Here is a 21808-nt window from a genome sequence, read left to right as displayed (position 1 = left end):
GAACTTGTTGTAACATGTGACTGGTTGTGTTAAATTATGTACGATCTTGGTTTGTACATTGGTTTGTTTAAGATCCTTCGTGATTTCATCGGATTAGGGTTTATATGGGTTCAAGTATGACTGTTTGATCACTTCGGTGATTGCGATTGTACTTGTGCTCCTATAAATTGGATGGTTCTATTATAGAGCATGACTTGGGGGTAAGGCCCTTCCCCTCGGTAGGGGTTCAACTAGTTGTTCCTATGAGCTCGCCTTGGTCCCCTCATGTTGTTGCTCATCTTCGTTTGACCAGGAACAACGCGAGTAAGGACCTGACGCATCGGTGTCAACCTTGGAGCGCCACCGACATCACTGTGCGCATGTGGCCAGGCCACCTCGACACTCCTTCACCTCAACCACCACCGTAGCATGAATCCTAGTGAGCTACTGTTGGTTACCCACTATCTCCACCAACCTGATAGTGCCTTAGGCTGCCAAAGCAGTCGCACCGCCACCGAGTCCCTAACCGCCACCCATCCTTGAGCGTTTAGCTGTAGATGGTGGTCGGCCCCTTACTTTCATCGTAGCGAGCCTAGTTGGCCCGGCGTAACCACCATTGCCGCCGATGTTCTACGCCGCCGCGCATGGGTACGCCGAGGACCGCCCCATTGTAAAGGCAACACATTTCAGGGTCTTTAATGCAAAGCATGAGTCTGTAGTAATAGTGTTCTATTGCTCCGTGTGATTATCCAAAAACCCGAGCCCTATTTTGCAAAATGTGAGCGCGCGTGGGCGCCCTGGCCTTGGGCTATTGCTGGGCCGCCGTGATGCGCGCATAGCCGTGCTGGGCTACTGGGCCTGAGAGGGTTGTTGCCGGCCTTTTCTTTTTCTAATGCATTTTCTAATTTAGTTTCCAAGGTAAACTTGTAAATTCAGTATAAAATTGTGTAATTAACCAAAAATTATAAAACCAATTTTGTTAGGCTCCTAAAATCATGATCTATCTGCTAGTATATTTTGTTCACATAGTCTTATAATATTCTTAGCAGCTATATATTAATTTGAGATACTTAATATTGTTACAATATAAACTTGTAAGAATTGTTGTGATAAATTGGTGATAGTGTTACCTCTAAAACTTTCACAGTAAATTCCTAACATTATTAGGTGTTCACTGTAATTTTTATAGCTCCATAATAATTAGTTTGCTAAGGTAGCTAAATGAGCCCTAGTTCAAAAATATATATTTAATCAATAAAATGCCAAAGCACCTTGGGATTTTAAAACTAGAACATTTTTCGGAGACAACACCTTATTTGACAACATGGATACGTAGCCTAGCATGTTAGAGCTATCTCATTAGCTTGCGAGGCATAATCGTATTTCTAAGAGTTTCGGTTGTCGTTGATTATTTACATCTATGCGTTGTATCCACGTATATCATAATAAGGACAACGTTGGATCAGGGAGTCGACTGAAGTAGTGGAAAAGACGGTGCCTTGATGATCATGTCACCATGATGGAATGCTAACTTTTAGTTATATCTTATCTAGGCAAGCCCTAGTGGATAACCCCTATTATTCTGCACTTTATCTTATGCTTGTGCATTAAGTTTTAAGGAGTTGAATGAAAACCACTTGCATATATATATCCTTATCCTATGAGTCCAACTAGTACGTTAGGATCATGTAGATTGCTATGCTATGGGATCTGGTAGAAGTTGAGTGATTATCTATCACTCGCGAAAGATAGGAAAGATATTATTGTTTTTATTATATTACTATCACATGGATTATATATGAATGATAATTGGAGACCAGGTAGAATGGTACTTTGGATCTGGACTTGGTTAGGCATTCGAGCGAGGCTCGGATTGCACTTGTTCCACCTATGTCGATTGAGGACCGTCCATTGCTGTGGATGGTAGTTAGGTCATAGACTTATTATCCTGAGCACATACTTGCTTATGGGAGTGGGAAGGCTCGTTACGCTCTTGTCGTGGGTTCCGGCTCTTTTTGGACCGACTGATTGGAGGTGGGAAAAGTTGGAGGTCTAAGCACCATACTAAGACCGGGTCTCAAGTGTGGGGGCTTGGAGTCTAAGTTTGGACAAGGACCTAGACCCCATGATAGGAGTGGAATGGGTTGGTCTTGTTTGTGCCTGGGGTACAAACAGGGCATGTGTTTCAGGGTATCTAGCTTGGATACATTAGTTCTCCAATCGTCGTATGATATGGTATGACTTGGCTATGGTCTAGTACCATAGTAAGAACTAGACTATGAAAGATGGTAAAATGGTTCTGATTGCTTACCACCTGCTTGAAAGTAGCATATGTGCTTACATAGAATGGTTAGTTAATGAACTAATGATGACTGCTAATAAATTTGAATATAAGGATGCATGTTTAGTAATGCTTCCACAGATGCAATAACCCACAAGCCAGATAGCCTTGCATATCCTTGGAGTCTTTTATTTTCCTCCTGTCGAGTAAGTCTTGCTAAGTACAATCGAGTACTCAGGGTTTTATTTCCCTTGTTGCAGGTGATTGGAGAATACTTAGAGCTGACTCTTGTGTGTGGGAACCTCCTGGTGGGCTCAGAGAGGATTCCTTTTACACTACGACCGTAGTGTTTATTTATAACCCTTACTAAAGGTTTTTATAAGAAAAGATATAAAATCTGCTAGCATCTTTGTATAAAAATGTTCACTATGTTAATGCTCCACCATGTCATTAAATTAATCTAGCTTCCTATGTAACTCTGATAACATTGTTATATTCTGCTGTTATAATAAATTGAGGCAATATTATGGTACTGTAATAAAGTGATGTAAGAAATGACTTAAGAATGTTGTAAGCTTTATTCTCTCATTTATGATTCTGATGAAAAAAATATGGATTTTTGAGTTCTCCCTTGGGGTGTGCTCGACGGAACTATGTAGTTTAGTATCCTCTCTTGGGTACTTAGTGTCTAATGGAAGACAAGTACTCCTAGGAGGCATTAGATTAGGTGGTTCTACCACAGGTGGTATTAGAGCGTAAATGAGGAAATAAAGCTTCAAAATCCTTTTCTAAACTAAAATTTGACAACCTATTTTTGCAAAAAGTTAGGGCGTTTAACTATGAAGTATATAAGTAGCCCTATTGCTATAGTTAAGCATCCAAAATAGGTTTAACTAGGTTCTCTCCAGTGGACTAACTCTTGCATAGTATATGATCTTTAAGTCAGTCGCGCTAGTAATGCCTTAATCGTCATGACCGTATTGCTGGTAGATGCGCCCTTCATAGATGTCACGCGTGTCGTATTGTGCACAACTGACCCATCCTTGTTCCTGAGTTATTACTGCACTATGACTTCATGCTCTGTGTTCGCCTGTGGTTCACACCTGCCGTGACCCATGTCTCCCCATACTCTTTTCTACGCTCTTGTTGGACCCTTGCCCTACAGTCGTGTTAGTCATTAAGGGCCTCGAACATCGCTTGCCTTGAACGCACGAAAAAATTGGTCTATTCAATTGTAGCAATCCCACGCAGGAGCCTTGGTGGACTATGCTAGGACCACTAACTGCTCTACCATTATAAGCAGGGCCTGGCCTAGCCATTGGTACCACCACTTAGTGCACTCTAGCTCACCTAGCCCTTCCTCTTGAGCAAGCTTTTCGCTCAATCCTCCTTTGCAACCACCGCCAAGGATGGCAGGAACCTAGGTTAGCAGTTACTACTTGAACACTGAGGGTCTTCCCAACATCCTGTATGCCACCCTACAAAAGCCTAGAGTCAAGGATCGTCCCAACTATGAGGGCCATGAGTATGAAAAGCATGGCACTGAGCGGTGTGAAGTTACTGTCTATATTGGGAAGAGTGAGGAGTTTTCTAGCATCACTGAAGCCTGGAATGTGACCACAACCGGGTTTTGCTTTGTCGACACCTACCAAGTTGTGGCCCACAAAGCCTTGCGGTACCTTTGCCCGATCTATGAAGAGCCCATTGTTCGTACCCCCATGAGGTTCTTTCCACCTTTGGAAAAGAATCGATGGGTATGGAGGGCTCATATGGAGGCTTTGCAAGGGCAGGATGCGCAAGAAGACAGTCCAACCATGGCGCACTTGACCACATACCTACTTGCTCTAGATGAGAAGTATGACCAACAAGCCTCGGAGCTAACGAAGTGCCTTTGACGAACCGAGGAAGCCGAGATCTTCTCCAGGATGCTCCAGGTGCAGCTTGCCGAAGCGCATGCTAGTGCGGCAACCATAGAGAGTCAAGAGACTACCATGTTGGAAGCCCTAAAGGAGGCCGAAGATCAGCATGCCCATTAGCTGGGAGAGGCCTACCTTGTCACTAGGGCCAAGCGTAGGACGCTGGTCGTTGAAAGGCAGGATCCCTTGATCTTGGAGGGAATCCCTATCCACCCACCAGAAAGAAGGAGAACCGATGTTGCAATACCGCTAGCACCCCCACCCTCGAAAGTATTAGAAGTAGAGCCCTTGCTTCCCCTCACTCAGCCACTGCCAAGGGAGGAGGTAGATCCATAGTCAGGGCGGTAAAAGAATAAGCGGAGCCCGAGAATGAAGATGTGTGGTCCGACAAAGTAGATTAGTTGCCTTGGGAAGATGTACCCATAGTTAGTTGTGTCTTTCGTCGCTATCCTCCAGTATTGTAATCTTTCCATTGTATTTCATCTATAGTTGTTGAGATCATCTGGTTGTAAGAAAGGCAAAGATGTGCCGAGTGGGAGAGTGAGTGCCTGTATGTTGTACCTGTATAAGGACATTTGGAATGTGCATTTTATTTATTTCGCTGTGTTTATTGCATCCATCTACCCTTAGGTCTCGTTAGATGTGCTTAGGGTTTTCAAGGGTGATGTTAAGTGGGTTACAAGAGAGCCACCATTCAAATGCCAGCAGACCAGCCATGATTGGATAACGTAGGGCACTATATCAACTAATTGTGAATGTCCTAGCAGAGCACTTGAATCTCTTTAAATCAAATCCATTGTGGGATTTGAATTCCTTGTCCCTTATTGCGAAAGGAACTCTTGTTGTTTGAATCTTCCCTTGCAATACTCCTCTGATTCTGTGGTCTATGACCCCACCGCCTTCATTGCGGGTAAGTTGGTAATAGTTGCCTAATTAGTAGCTTATGGTACCATGACAAAACTGAGGGCCCCTGTGGAATAGTTGCCACATGGTGATGCTGCTCGGCACGCGCTGGTATCGAGGTTGTTGACCAAGCACCTTTACCAAGTTACACCGTCGTACCGCTTTTGATACAAAATATTCTTCTTGGAAATATTTGGGTGTTCGAACGGGAAATCCACAATGGGTTGATGAAATAGTGTTTCCTCAAAGTAAACAAGAGAACGTGGTTTTGGAGGAAGTACATATGTGTTGATCTCAGGACATACAAAAGACTGGCGCATACCGAAGTTAAGGAAGGGAAGGAAAAAGAAGAACACCAAGGAAAAGTTAGCCCTCGGGTAGTAGGGAGTGATTGGAAAAGCCTGAGTGGACATCATGTCCCAAGTCCTATGTCCCACTCGACCACGCTATGCATGCTAGGTCACTATTGCCGTGTGCCCTATGGACACCGTTAGTGTCAGGGTCCACTAGCAACCTATCCTCGCATAACCGTGACATTATGCCGCATCCACCGTACTTGTGCACTATGCGCTTCCCCTTTTCTTGGCATCCTCGCCCACACTCCCATACCGGACCCCCCCCTTCCCCTCTTATTTTTTTTCTTTTGGGAACATGGCCGCCCGCACGCCTTCCCTATCGTGCGAATTCCCTCCCCTCTCCCTTATCCTCCCTCCACTCACTCGCACAGGGAGCGCACCATGGCTGATGCTCTTCTCACCTCATGACCGTCAGTGTCTCCCATCCATGCCATCTCCACTTCTGGTGCACTACGCCCCACCTTCCGTTCACCACTATAAGATCCCTTGGCCTTGCTCTTCTCCTTCATCCCCATCCCCTCAAATCCGAAGCAGAACTACAAGATCCTATCATTGTTCATGGAACTAGGGTCGCCAATCAGAGGTGATTGTGTAATCCGAGAAGAACGGATCTGGTTTTTGTCAAAGAATTTCAAGTCCACCTTTGGTTAGTTCGGTCTTAGGGTTCAAGATGTTTGAGTTCTCAATCTCCTGTTTCTAGATCTGTTGGACATACACCATGTTTTGGATAATCATTTTCTTGTTATTTCTCCATTATCCTCATCTATCTCAACTTTTGGATTAAGCCTCGGTTGTACTAGGTTACTCGTAACCATGTATCTCTAAATCCCTATGTAGTTTAGTGTTCGACGTTGTGTAATCTTCCGTGTAATTTTAGATCTACAAAGTGTAATCACATTTTTCCCTTTCTAATTCTTGTTTTGAATCTTGGGATGAGATTCTTTTAAAGGTGGAAGATTGTAACATCCCTAGTGTTAGAGCTTGCTTAGCACCAAGATTTATGTCCAAGTAGGATTAGCCTAACAAGTTTTCGGGTTTTAAAAATTTATAACGCGCGTGAGGCGAAAAACAATTTCTATGAACAAGGATCAAACATAACTTGTATTTAGTACTTAAATAAACATTGAAGTACAAGTTTAGTAGATGGAAATGCAACTTTAACTTTTGGAAAATAGATGTTGTTAACTAGTGTTTTGGGAGCTCAAAAATCAAATTTGACGTTAAGATAAGCTCTTTTTGTTAAGTCAGCAAACATTTGAACTATTGTGTAAAATACCATTTTGCCGAATTATATTGAGCAAAATAGTTAAATAGTGCTTAAATTTTTTGCTCCTATGGGTTAGTATAAGGTATGGACTATTGCATGAAATACTTATTGGTAGAAGTTAACAAGGTTTAGGTCTATTAAAAATTGCAACAAGAGTTAATGGTTACTTAGCCTCAATTGAAATCCTTAACTTTCCTAAGTATGGAAAGGTAGTAAGACAATGCTATTTTGAGATTTAATTTCTAACAAAAATGTTTAAACACTAGTTGCATGTTTTGGTATTGTTGATTGCATCAAAGTGAGTGCTTGAGCATGGCATAGGTCGACATTGTGTTGGATGTCACGTTGTCCGCTCTAAAATTGCCCTAACTTCACTAGAACGCGCTGTGAACCTTGATTCGGTGCTCGGTTCGCGAACCAGCATTCAGCGTGACGAACTCATGTTGGCACCTCCCTGTTTCCCTCTATTGTCATTCTCTGGATGTGAGGTTTGCTTCGTTAGCTCGGTGTTAGTATTGACTTTAGGTTAGGGGAATTAGTTGAGCCTCGATCATGATCATTAGCAGCTTTTGCTTTGCTTTAAAATGTGTGCACGTCACCAGTTGCTACCTCTCGGCCCGGGTTCATGGTCACTGCATGCGTGGGAGTTGCTGGCGTCAGGCTTAGGCCATAGTCAGGCTACTACCGCTGGCCAGCTCGCACACCCTGGTGATGCCGCGCAGCGCCTACGGCTTGGCATTGGCCGGTCTCAGCTAGCTGCGGCTAGTCCTGCTGCTGCACATGCGCCACGCTTGCACGGCTGGCCGCTGGGCTACGCTGTGGTTGCGGCCATATCGCACGATGGATGTGGTGCTCACCCCACCCCTTGTCCTACCTACCCCTCCTGGTCCTTTAGCTGGAACCTTATCGACATGCTGAGTTGAGGGTCGAACATAGCGGTGATGGACGTTTCCCTACCTTGCCCTGTTCTACTAGCCGATGTCGGTGAGCCCACTCGGGTTTTGCCATTTCATTCAAGCATGTCATGACAGGCCACCTAGTCTCGTCACCTATGCGCACGTGCTCTTACTACAGCTATCGGTCGAAGCCGCTGTCTTCATCCATTTGAGCTCACTCATGTGCCTCTCCACGACATGACCACAGCAGGAGCACCATGTGCTCTGCCTCTCAATTTGCTTAGCTCGGAGCTCCGCAGTTCAATCCCTTGCACTAGCAAGTGGCCTAGGGAGTCGACTAGCCAGGCAACTCCTATCGAGGCTTTATTACGCCTCAGCGCGGACAAATTTAGTGTTTCCATGGCCGGTGGTCATCACACCTCTAAAATAGAGCATGACTTGGGGGGTAAGGCCCTACCCCTTGGTAGGGGTTCAACTAGTTGTTCCTATGAGCTCACCTTGGTCCCCTCATGTTGTTGCTCATCTTCATTTGACCAGGAATCACGTGAGTGAGGACCTGACGCGTTGGGGTCAACCTTGGAGCACCGTTGATATCACTATGCGCACGTGGCTAGGCCACCTCAGCACTCCTCTGCCTCAACCACCATCGTAGCGCGAATCCTAGTGAGCTACTAGAGCTTACCTGCTATCTCCACCACCTCGATAGTGCCTTAGGCCACCAGAACAGTCATGCCACCACCGCGGATAGCCACTTGCCACTGTAGCCCACGATAGTGCGCCTCTGAGTCCCTAACTGCCACCCATCCTTGCGCGTTTAGTTGTAGATGGTGGTCGGCCCCTTACTTCCATTGTAGCAAGCCTAGTTGGCCCGATGTAACCATCGTTGCCACTGGTGTTCCGCACTGCCGCGCGCAGGTATGCCGAGGACTGCCCTGTTGCAAAGGCAACACATTCCAGGGTCTTTAATGCAAAGCGTGAGTCTGTAGTAATAGTGTTCTATGGCGTCGCCTGATTATCCAAAAACTCGAGCCCTCTTTTGCAAAACACGAGCGCGTGCGGGCGCTCCAGCCATGGGCCATTGCTAGGCCACCACGATGCGCGCATAGCCGCACCGCGCTGGGCTATCGGGCCTGAGAGGGTTGTTGCCGGCCCTTTCTTTTTCTAATGCATTTTCTAATTTAGTTTCTAAGGTAAACTTGTAAATTCAGTATGAAATTGTGTAGTTAACAAAAAATTATGAAACCAATTTTGTTAGGTTCCTAAAATCATGATCTATCTGATAGTATATTTTGTTCACATAGTTTGATAATATTCTTAGGAGCTATATATTAATTTGAGATACTTAATATTATCAAAATATAAACTTGTAGGAATTGTTGTGATAAATTGGTGATAGTGTTGGCTCTAAAACTTTCATAGTAAATTCCTAACATTATTAGGTGTTCACTGTAGTTTTTGTAGCTCCATAATAATTAGTATGCTAAGGTAGCTAAATGAGCCCTAGTTCAAAATATATATTTAATCAATAAAATGCCAAAGCACCTTGGGATTTTAAAACTAGAACATTTTCCAGAGACAACGCCTTATTCGACAACATGGATATGTAGCCTAGCATGTTAGAGCTATCTCGTTAGCTTACGAGGCATAATTGTATTTCTAAGAGTTTCCGTTGTCGTTGATTATTTACGTCTATGTGTTGTATCCACGTATATCATAATAGGGACAATGATGGATCAGGTAGTCAACTGAAGTAGCGGAAAAGATGGTGCCTTGATAATCGTATCACCATGATGGAATGCTAACTTTTGGTTATATCTTACCCAGGCAAGCCCCGGTGCATAACCCCTATTATTCTACACTTTATCGTATGCTTGTGCATTAAGTTTTAAGGAGTTGAATGAAAACCACTTGCATATATATATCCTTATCCTATGAGTCCTACTAGTATGTCAGGATCATGTAGATTGCTATGCTATAGGATCTGGTAGAAGTCGAGTGATTACCTGTCACTCACGAAAGATAGGAAAGATATTATTGTTGTTATTATATTACTATCACATGGATTATATATGAATGATAATTGGAGACCGGGCAGAATGGTACTTTGGATCTGGACTTGGTTAGGCATTTGAACGAGGCTCGGATTACCCTTTTTCCGCCTGTGTCGATTGAGGACCGTCTGTTGCTATGGATGGTAGTCAGGTCACAGACTTATTATCCTGAGCACATACTTGCTTATGGGAGCGGGAAGGCTCATTACGCTCTTGTCATGGGTTCTGGCTCTTTTTGGACTGACTGATTGGAGGCAGGGAAAGGTGGAGGTCTAAGTACCATACTAAGACCGGGTCTCAAGTGTGGGGGCTTGGAGTACAAGTTTGGATAGGGATCTAGACCCCATGATAGGAGTGAAATGGGTTGGCCTTGTTTGTGCATAGGGTATAAATGGGGCATGTGTTTTGGGGTACCTAGCTGGGATACATTGGTTCGTGAATCACCGTATGATACGGTACAACTTGGCTATGGCCTAGCACCATAGTGTCGGCACAAAATTCCGTCCCGTGCCAAGGGCACACGAGCAAGCTGGAAGGGTCCCCTCGATGGAGCTGGAGATCCGCCTAGCTTCAGCATAGGGATGGTCAATCCTACACACTCCTCCCAAGACATGCCAGTTAATTTGACCCTACAATTGACAAGGAGAGAAAGTTTATCAGTAATTTAGGGTGGAACATGCCGGTGTTGCCAGACGATCCTAAATGTGTGGCTCTAAGAGCCGATACGAAAGGAGATCGACTAAATAGTTGATTCCAGTATATTCATAAGAATAAATCAGTTAAAGCTCATAGGGTTGTGCAAGAAGAATCGGTTATCATTCAGAATGAATATCATTATTTGAACAAATATCGATCAATGGCAAAAGGATGTCAACAATGATTGATTTATGCTAAGCCAATGACTACAAGTAACTGAACCCCTTTTATATAAAAGAAATAGCTCATCATCATTCAATCATTTAATAAAGATAAATCTAATGAACATATTAGATCTCATCTATCGCTATGACCAGTGGGGCATGAGGCAGAATCATGCAGGCCATAGAAACAACAATAGACTCAACAATCCTAACTTATTACTAATATCAGTGGGGCATGAGGCAGAATCATGCAGGCCGTAATACAAAAATAAGATCATGGGGCTAACACATCTTTCAACCTATCCCTACTTCAATGATCTCGTGATGTGAACTATTCGTGAAAGCACTCGATATCATCTAAAATATCCAATTTAGGCATAGCACACAGTTAAGGTCATGTCCTCTCAGGAATAGATCTACCAAATAACGATCCCCACTCCACGATGCTAACAGTGGGGTGTGAGGCAGAATCACATAGGCCATGATAATGGTCCATGAAACGGTTTTTGCTAGCCAATAGATCTACTCAAGATCAGACATGCCTTAACCGCACGCTATGCACGATCAAGATTGATATAAAACAACCGATAAAACATAACGCATCGTTTAAAGTATAGATTAGATCAATTTAGATTAACAAACGATGGGATAAACAAGATATAAGGCCGATCTAGATCAATCCCAATCGAGCAAAGTGATATTACTATAATTAAATAAATACTGGAAGCAATAAGCAATATCAGTAACTTAATGAATCTATCCAAAGGAACGCCACCCTTAGATAGAGCCGATAACTTGACCTTAATCTAGTTCGAGCAGTGGAGGTCGACCAAATCGATGCAGCCTTACCTGAACTAGACAAGAGTCGATAACTAACTTATACCAGAGTCGCAGTGGAGGTCGACTAAATTGATGCAGCCATACGAACAGAGGTATAAGCCATGATGGTACTAATAGACAAGCAGTGGAGGACGACCGGATCGATGCAGCCGTACTTACAAAAGAACTCACCGAGATCTACTATACTCCTACTCCTAAGGGGTGGCCGGAGCCAAAAAAAGTAAGTAACTTGTATTTGATTGATTGTGTGTCCTTTACAATAGTCGGGGTTCACTATTTGTACCCGGAGCCTAAACACGAATCCTACTCAAGTATGACTCGGTACAATCTTTGGTATGAAAAAAATATTCCTATCTTAAGATATCTTGGACCATAATCTTTCCCCTTTTGTAGAGTCCGATATGTATCTTTTCGATGCCGATCGTGGTTCATTATCGTTATCTACTGACGTTATTTAAAGACAGTCGATTCCAGTGTCGCACCCAAACCGGCTGATATCGATTCTCATGCAACCGATTCCTTGATTGGCATAGACTTGGAAGCCTGCGAGTTCCCGCGTTCTTCTCCCAAATTTTGGTGTAAACACATGCCCCAATTTTGGGATAAAATGGTTTTATTCCAAAATTCCAGCTTATTGGTTTACAACGCCGCAACCATTCTATCCGAGATGTACGCATAACTCCTGACTTCCTGACCCGAGTCTTATACAACAGCCCAATAGTATCTCTTTCGACTCACTTGGCCTTTTTGCTTTCTCCTTCTTTCTCAAGCCAACTTCAACAGCTGACACCGTCACCGCTAAGGCTTCAAACCCTAGCAAATCCTCCGTTCGATCGAGCCGTCATCCAAGCGATCTTTGTTAGATTCAAACCTATTTCGGCTGCAATGGTGACCGCTGACCACGTTCCTAAGGTATGCCTCCAAGTCTCCATTTTCCAAGCATCGACCGCTACTTCGTATTTCTTTCCTTCTTAAATTTATTTTGTCTAGTTTCTAGGAAATGAGGAACGAAATCTTGATTCCATCAGCTGTTACTCCCAATGTCTATTTTCTTGGACCTATGGCGATCCTGATCCATCTAATTTCGTCCATCAAGAAACCAACCAAATCCCCTTCAAACAGTCTGCAGTTGATTTGTCCTCTTGGAATACCAAAACTCCCTTTAGAAACTTGCCAAAGATGCCTAAGGCATGGAGAAATTGGTTTCATAGGGTGTCCAAGAAAAAGGGCGGAGATTGGGAACTTTATGATCTAAACCAATGCTTAACTCTTTCATTGTCTAGGATGGAGAGGAACGACTCACTTCTAATTGTTGCATCTTATTTCTGGTCCAATGCCCTGAATGCCTTCATCTTTAGTCACGGCCCAATGATTATCACCCTAGCCTATGTTTACATGTTGACCGGCCTTATGAGTACTTGAGTGCTGGTTCCAAGAAGCTAGCCAAAATATCAGACTGTTCAGGATGGGTAGGCTACATTCTGAACCATATTGAGGATGGATCAGCTATTAGCGAGAGGGAACATGTGGCTTTTCTGAACATGTGGCTAGAAAGATTTGACTTCTATGGGTCATCTTGTGGACCAACTTATAATCATAAATTTATGGCAGAACATCTGGCAGCAGGTAAGGGTATTCCCCTTGGAAAATATCTATTAGGAGCCACTTACCACCTGATGCACCAGGTAGCTGCCCAATTACTGAAGAATGAACCAATACACACTATTAGTGGCCCTTGGTGGTTGATACAGTTATGGCTGAACCTGTATATGCACAAAATTTTAAGTTTTGGTCTCAGAAACCTGAGCTTTCCTTCCTCCACCTTTGATGAGGAATACAAGGGTGAAGAAGGAAGAACCCGTCAGTGCACGAGCTACGGTGAAGCTGCATCGGCCATAGTAATTGATGTCGATATTGGCCATCTCTTCAAAAAGTTTCACAGAGGGTTTGATGCAGATGTTCTGACTTGGTTGCCCTATGATAATGATGAGCTAATTTTCCCATTTAGATTTTGGTTTGAATCAGGCTATTCAGACGAAGCAGCGGCTGCAATTTTTAATTCTTTCATCAAGCCCTATGTTCTTCCAGTCGAATTTCATTATGGTCATGGCAAAATGGAATAGGCTCCTTTATCCCAGGTAACCTTCCAACTTATGAGTTTTACAATCCGTCTTTCCTGGACCATCAGTTCGGCCTCGGCCAATTGCCTCCTCGACTCTTCTTTAAGGATATACTAAGGCCAAGGGAAGACATTAGCGAAGTACTAGAAGCCTCTAGAGTTTTTCAACTAGGATTAGATCTTTCTTCCTTTTGCTTGCATGACTGGGTCAGAGTCAGCCTCTCTTCTACTCTTTTCGACTCCTGGTGGTAAGAATGGCACTCCCATCTTTTTTGTGGGTTGGTCCACCCTTTGTGTGTAGCTTTGGATAGGGAATTCGCTTCTGACAAAGAGGTAACTTGCCATCTTCTTTCAAGAAAATTATTCAATGAATTCTTTGGCCAACTGTTTCAACCAATCCTTTTTAGGACACTGAATTTGATCCTCCAAGCTTAGACAGGAAGGGGCGTCCTATAAATTATCAACCACCATGTCCTGTTTCAAGAATGGGATCGGCTGCGCCTACACTGGGGAAACTGATGAAAACTCATGCTGCCCCCACCATCGTAACATATCAGTCTTCAAAGCGCAAGGCAGCTCAAGGGACAACCTAGAAAACTACAACTGGGAAGAGACTCCACAGAACGAGGCCATCAACTGCTCAGGTAAATAATTCATCTTCTTCTTAAAAATGTTATTCAACTACTGATTTCATTCTTTCACAGCTATCGAGCATTGCGTCCCAACCTACTCTAGGTGCAGGACTGCTATCCCAGGCGTTTGACTTAGCACCATCTGAACCCCATTGGCTGATCCTCAAGAGGAGTCAGTTTTGGTTGAAATAGCCGATGCTTTCATATCAGCAGAAAATGTGAGTTTTATCCTTGATGCTTGCCAGAGCATTTTCTTTGACTTCCTGATTTATTCAGTCTTTTACCCTTCATCTGACTTCTTAATGTGCTAGATACTTCCTGAGGAAACACCTATGCAAGATTGGGAGTCTGACAGTCTGCTTAACGATCATGTAGGCGTTGAAGGTGGTCTTGTTGCCGTCGACACTCAAGCTATCGATTCCCTAGTTCGGCAAACAACTAATGGTAAGGAAGTTATTTGCTAAATTTATCTTTCTATAACAATATGAACTAAAAATCTTCCGATGTTTGTAGATATCAATGTTGAGAATCTAGATCCGATTCAACCAAACGTCGCCGGTGCATCATCAGTTGTTCCTCCTCTTCAGATAGGAACTTCAGAGAAGGTGTAGTATCTTCTTAATCATCCATTTTGTTATGAACTAACTCAAACCTCCTAATTGAGATTTCCTTATACATAGGCACTCAATCTCCCAGCTCTGAGCTATTCCTTTAATCTTGGGGAATATTTAGATGAAGATGAAGTCAGTTTGTCAGCCACCACTTTTAAGGAAGCTTTGTCAAAAGAGACTAGAAATCGGCTAAGAGATGTATTGCCAATGCTTGAGAAGAATATAGCCAATTTAATCCAAGACACTGATTCAATGCAGAGAGTCCTCTTGGCCATCAAGAGCAATCCATCCCCAGCTCTCTCTAGAATCTTATCATCTTTGTCTATCTTTGAAGTTCAGGCCCTGAAGGTGGAAAAAGCTCAGAGGAATATGTCCGACCGTGAAACTTTACTGGCCAAGAGGAACTTCAACAAGCAAGAGGCTAAAGAGCTAACACAGTTTACTAACGATTTGAAGAATTCCTCCCTTAGGACCAATCCAGAATTGTCCCAACTGGAGATCAAGCGTGCAGAACTTGAGATGGAGCTTAAAAACGTGAAGGCCGCCATTGACCATCGCAAGTCCACCCTAGCCCAAATACCTGATGCCATCAAACAGAAGAAGCAAGAACTACTAGCCAAAGTTAGAGAAGGCAAGGTCATCCATAGTGGCCTTGAGGACATTCCTGGATCAGCCGAAGAAGATAAGCAACAGATTGCAGAAGCTGATGCTATTCGGCTAGAAGTACTGAACGCAATCCAGGATGTTCTAGCCTTGTAATCTATATGTTAACGTGTGCCTTGTGTAGAATCGATCATACTCTCCATCGCCTAATTGTACTTCTTGTTTTGGCTAAAGAGCCAATTTGAAATAGCCGATCCCAAACTTCTAATATGAATTTAATTAAGTCTAAAAACACGGCCTTCATTCAGTGAACCCCTCAATTTTTTTTGTCCTTAATCACCCATCGCTGTATTCTCTTCGGCATTGGCAACGTGGCGCTTCGCCTTCTATTAATTGTAGTTGCCTTTTGTGCGTCTCGAGGCATCCGCCTCTTCACTTTGTGTCTTCAAATACCAGCCGAGGGCTTCGGCCTCGAACACATCTCCACTCGCAATTGTTCCTTTGCTCTCTCCCGTCTATCAAAACCTTGTAGTAGTTTTCTTTCTCCCTTCCATAGATCCAATCATCCTTCATGGCCAGCGAGGACAACCAAGGCAAGCACACGACAGAGATCCTAGAGTAGAACATGCCAATGAACTAGCGTCTCCAACGCATGAGGTGAGATTCACATTTCCTATTTATGACGATGAACTATTCTGACTTGACTATAGGTTTGTTGTGAATGATAGTCTTCATCCTCTCCCTAGGGCCAGTGAGCCCTCTGACGCTGTATCTTCTGCGTCGGCCTCATCATCGGATTCTTCCGACTCCTACAATGGCGACGACGCCCGGCATTTCCTTCATGAATGGAGGATGGCTCAGAATCGTTATGCCGAGGCGACTTGGGAGAATGGCCAACTTGAGATCCACCTCAGGGTCTCTCAGGCTACCCTTCATGCGGCCGAGGAGGAGGCCAGTGCCGTTCGAGCATGGCTGGCCGAATCTGACGCCGCTGGTGGCAGGTAAGATGAGTTCCACGAATGCTTCCATTCTGATTTCCACTCTCTCTATCTTGATAGTCTTTCTATTCCTGTGATTGCCAGCTCTGACGATGCAGTTGGAGTCTCTTCAATTGGTGACGAATGCGGCCGTAGACGTCGTCAATGCTCGGGGTTCCCCTATCAACGCTTGTCTCCAAGACACCCCGGCCCGCATTTAGGAGATCGCCCTCCACGGCGTTTGTCATGGTGCGTCGGTGGCGCTAACTGCGGTGCAAGTCTAGACTAGGTATGAGCTCCATGCCATGGAGATCGGTTTCCCAATGGGCGACGGTCCTAAGGAACATGAGGACTTGATGGAAGACTTCATCGTAGCGGCGAAGTCCATCGTGGACATCACACCCGCTCAGGATGTGGTGAACAAAGTCTTCGACTAGATTGTACTTAGGGCGAAAAGATGAATGAAATCTTTTGCTCTTCTATGAACGTGTCTTAGTGCAATGCCCTTATATGTGTCATGACTATTTTTGTTTTTATTCTTTGCTCTGGAGGCGATACATATTGTATTGCCTTTTATGTCTTTTAAGTTTCTTCATTTTTTGAACTAGAGGCGATACCCTTCTAGTACCTGCTATTAGAGTCGATGACTGAGTGAATCGGCTATCAAATGTTGATCAAATGCTAGGATAATGTCCCTTTAAATATTTTCGTCGATCGCTATTAATAGGTTGCACTAGAATTCTTCAAACCAAAGGTTAAACGATCGATCGATCCAGAGCAAGCATCTCATCAAGTGCAACAAAAGTTCGTTTAAGAAATTCACCAATTCTGACTCGTACTTAGGATTCCATTTAGCATTCATACGTCGGCCTAAGCCCATCTCCAAGACCAGTGTTTGTTTTTTTAATCCAATGACCGACAGGAAGCCATGACTACTAACTAAAACAAACTCTTAGAGCTGATTGCTTGCATCAGCTATTGGCTTTCATTACTGATTTTAATGAAGCCTCCTTCCCACAACTTGCCAGAAAAGCATTCGAAGTCTCCGAGTTCCCAAAAGACTGGATCGGCTGTTGCGATGTTCACAGACTCATCAGCGCAAACCAGTTCGACATCATCTCCATGCCATTGAATCAAACACTAATGCATGGTCAATGGTACATAACAGTTCGCATGGATCCAATCACGACCAAGGAGCAGACTATATGATCCTTTTCCATCAATAATGAAGAATGTGGTGAGCAGAGTCTTACTCCTGATTGTCAGTTCGACATTCATTGCCCCCCAAGTCTTAGATGCATTACCTCCAAAGTCCTTAAGCATCATGTCAGTCTCCATCAGATCTCCTGGTCCTTTGCCAAGTTTATGAAAAGTGGTGTAAGGCATAAGATTAACAGAAGCACCTCCGTCCACCAACATCTTGTTCATCGGCTTCCCATCAACAAAACCTTTCATATATAAAGCCTTTAAGTGCCGATGCTTGACTAGTTTATCAAATATTGCTTGTTGTACAACCGTCAACTTGGCAACTATCTCCTCATACTTTGATTCGTCAAAATCCAAATAAACTTCTTGATCTCCTGGAGCTCTGAATTCTGATGGCAACAGAAAAGCCATTTGGATATTAGCCGATGGTTGCTTTCTATCGGCTGTTTGCTTAGTACGCCATACTTAAGGTTTGTAGAATGCCTGAGCCTGTTCCAACTCTTTATTCCTTAGGCATTGCACTCTTCTCTTTTGGCTTCTTGTCAAACCTCCTCGACACCATTAGCCTTCCTGACGAACATATTTTCTTTTATTGTCTTCTTCTTCATAATCAACCCAGTCTTGGTCAATAACTCATTTTCCAAGCTGATTATGAACACTTTTACTTTTTAAACGCCGATCCATGTTATTACGATGATATGCATCTTGAGCATGGATAGACCGGCGGTTGGTTTAAGATTGCCTAAACTTTCAATATTGATCGCTGCATTCTGGATAGTCATGTCTGGTAGGCAACTTCAAACCTTCATTCCAGCAATATCTGAAGAAAGGACAATTCCAATGTGATTCAGCTTGTGTCCTTTCATACCTCTCTTTTTCCAGTTAATGCTGATATTCTTGATCCTTTAACCAACGCTGATAATCCTTTTTCTTCTGCCGCTGTCATTTATTCAACAGGATCCGAGAAGTAACTTGCGGCTTTGTCGCCCCATCTTTTGACGTTTCTCCCTGCTCATATCGGCTCTTTTGCTTATCGCGACGTCTCTTAATTTCTCTGTATTCATCGGCCGATATTTGCATCTTGGGATCGACTGTTCTAGCTTCTCTTGATTTGGCTGATGTTATGACCTTAGTCTTTCCTTTGATCAGCCTAGCGTCAACCATGTTTTGATCTCCTGGGAAAGGATTATCATCAACTTTCATTTTCTGAGGCATATCAAATTTGAGCCTTCCTTGCTGAATAGCCCTCTGTATATGCTACCGAAAAAATCTGCATTCATTAGTGGAATGAGAAGTAGCATTATGGAACTTGCAGAACTTCTTATTCATCAACTGATCAGGGGGCAACCTAACATGATTATCGGGCAACTTGATATGTCTCTTCTCAAGCAAGAAATCGAAGAGCTTGTCTGATTTTGTGACATCAAAGTCATAGCTCTCCTCGACTCCTCTTACCTAAGGATTTGGCACCATTACCATCTTTTTGCCCTAATTCCATTCAACCACAGCAACCTCTTCTTCTTCATCTTCATAGCCGTCATCGACTGAGTATGGATTATAAGCTTCGGCCACTGTGGTACTTTTCTGAAATCAGGTATCTCCGCGCATACTCTAGAATTGGCTATTAAGTGCTGCCACTCGTTGAGCCAATTGACCCAAGTTGTCAAATTCTTGTCCCAGTAGTTTTTCCTTCCACATTGGCAGCATTCCTTAAACGGCTAAAGCAGCTAGTTGATCATCAGCCAAGTTTAAGGAGAAGCATAAGTTTCTAGTTTCTCGGAATCTCTGAAGAATTTTAGTGCCTAATTCATTAGTCTTCTGTCTTATAGTTGTCAGATCAGTAATCTTCTTTTCTCCAGTCCCAGTATAAAAATATGTATGAAATTTCTTCTCGAGGTCACCCCAGTTGGTAATGGAGTTGACCAGCAATGATGAAAACCAAGTGAAGGCTGGCCCTGACAGGGACAAAGAGAAGAAACGGACTCGATGAGCATCCTCAACTGATGCCTCACCCAATTGCGTAAGATACCGACTGACATGTTCTATCATGCTTGTACTGTCTTGGCCAGTGAACTTAGTAAACTCTAGGAGCCTATAATTTGTGGGAAGAGCGATCAAATCATACCATTCTAGATATGGGTGTTTGTACGAGAAGGTCAGCCCTTTTGGTTTCAGACCGAACTGATTCTTCATCGTCTCGGTCACCTTTAGCAACAACTCGTCAGCATGTGAATTTGGATTTCCCTGCACCTGCTAACCCATCTGTGGATTGAAATCCCGTGTACCTTGATACCCTGGATTCAGAATCATGTGAAGGGTGTTATAATTTGTGCCATAATGATACCCTTGTGGAATCTCTATCTGTTGGGTCCTTTGCTGGCTTGCTGCTTGAAGTCTCTGATTATAGATATGAGGATCTATATCCCTATGGATCATTTGAATTGATGGTGCTATTTTTTGAGCCGATGATGGTATGTGGCCTAATGTGCAAAAATTAATCACCTGGTTCTGACCTTGCCCCACCTGCTGTTGCACATGCTATATTGATGATCTAGGATTATACTGTATCTGATTCGTAGTAGTTCCTTGAGCTTGTTCAGATAAACCCTAAACTGCCTAGACATCATTATTGCTAGTTGGTGCTGCTTCCTGACGGCTGGTACCGACTTGATTAGTCCCTTGGGTTGATGGCTCTAGAATGTTGTAATAAACCGGCCCACCTTGACCAACTAGAAACTCATGAATCGTTTCTTTCATAGCGTTGTGGAATGTGTCTAAGAAAGCTTCATTATGGCTTGATATGGCATCACGAACAGATTTGTCTACAACTTCCATAAAGAAACGCATGTTTTCAGCTTCAATGATATTTGTCTGCCCATGCAATAGAACTCTTGGTAGTGGATATTTCTGAACAATTGTGTTGTCGCGTGTTTTGGTGTAGGACAACAAACACTTGTTCTAAAATTCTTCTATAGCTTTGCTGATGACACCTTTATCTCCATCAGGTAGATCTTCATAATGTACCATAAGGATGTCGTTGTTGTTGTGAACTGCCATGACGATTGTGGTGTCCCACTGGGCATGCCAGAAACATGTGTCGGCATGAAATTTCATCCCGTGCCGAGGGCACACGAGCAAGCCGGAAGGGTCCACTCGATGAAGCTGGAGATCCACCTAGCTTCAGCGTAGGGATGGTCGATTCTACGCACTCCTCCCGAGATGTGCCAGTCAATTTGACCCTGTAATTGACAAGGAGAGAAAGTTTATCAGTAATTTAGGGCGGAACATGTCGGTGTTGCCAGACAGTCCCGAATGTGCGTCTCTGAGAGCCGATATAAAAGAAGATCGACTAAATAGTTGATTTCAGCATAATCATAAGAATAAATCAGTTAAAGCTCATGGGGTTGTGTAAGAAGAATCGGTTATCATTCAGAATGAATATCATTATTTGGACAAATATCGGTCAATGGCAAAAGGATGTCAACAATGATTGATTTATGCTAAGCCAATGACTGCAAGTAACGGAACCCCTTTTATATAAAAGAAACAGCTCATCATCATTCAACCATTTAATAAAGATAAATCTAATGAACATATTAGATCTCATCTATCGCTATGACTAGTGGGGCATGAGGCAGAATCATGCAGGTCATAGAAACAACAATAAACTCGACAACCCTAACTTATTACTAATATCAGTGGAGCATGAGGTATAATCATGCAGGCCATAATACAATAATAAGATCATGGGGCTAACACATCTTTCAACATATCCCAACTTCAACGATCTCGTGATATGAACTATTCGTGAAAGCGCTCGATATTGACTAAAACAGCCAATTCAAGCATAGCGCGCAGTTAAGGTCATGCCGTCTCAGGAACAGATCTACCAAATAACGATCCCCACTCCACGGCGCTAACAGTGGGATGTGAGGCAGAATCACATAGGCCGTGATAACGGGCCATGGAACGGTTTTCGCTAGCCAATAGATCTACTCAAGATCAGACATGCCTTAACCGCACGCTATGCACGATCAAGATTGATATAAAACAACCGATAAAACATAACGCATCGTTTAAAGTATAGATTAGATCAATTTAGATTAACAAACGATGGGTTAAACAAGATATAAGGCCGATCTAGATCAATCCCAATCGGGTGAAGTGATATTGATGTAATTAAATAAATAATGGAAGCAATAAGCAATATCGGTAACTTAATGAATCTATCCAAAGGAACGCCACCCTTAGATAGAGCCGATAACTTGACCTTAATCTAGTTCGAGCAGTGGAGGTCGACCGGATCGATGC

The sequence above is a fragment of the Miscanthus floridulus genome, chromosome 12 (assembly GCF_019320115.1).
Source record: "Miscanthus floridulus cultivar M001 chromosome 12, ASM1932011v1, whole genome shotgun sequence".
Classification (NCBI taxonomy): Eukaryota; Viridiplantae; Streptophyta; class Magnoliopsida; order Poales; family Poaceae; genus Miscanthus; species Miscanthus floridulus.
Note: the sequence above shows the minus strand (reverse complement) of the source record.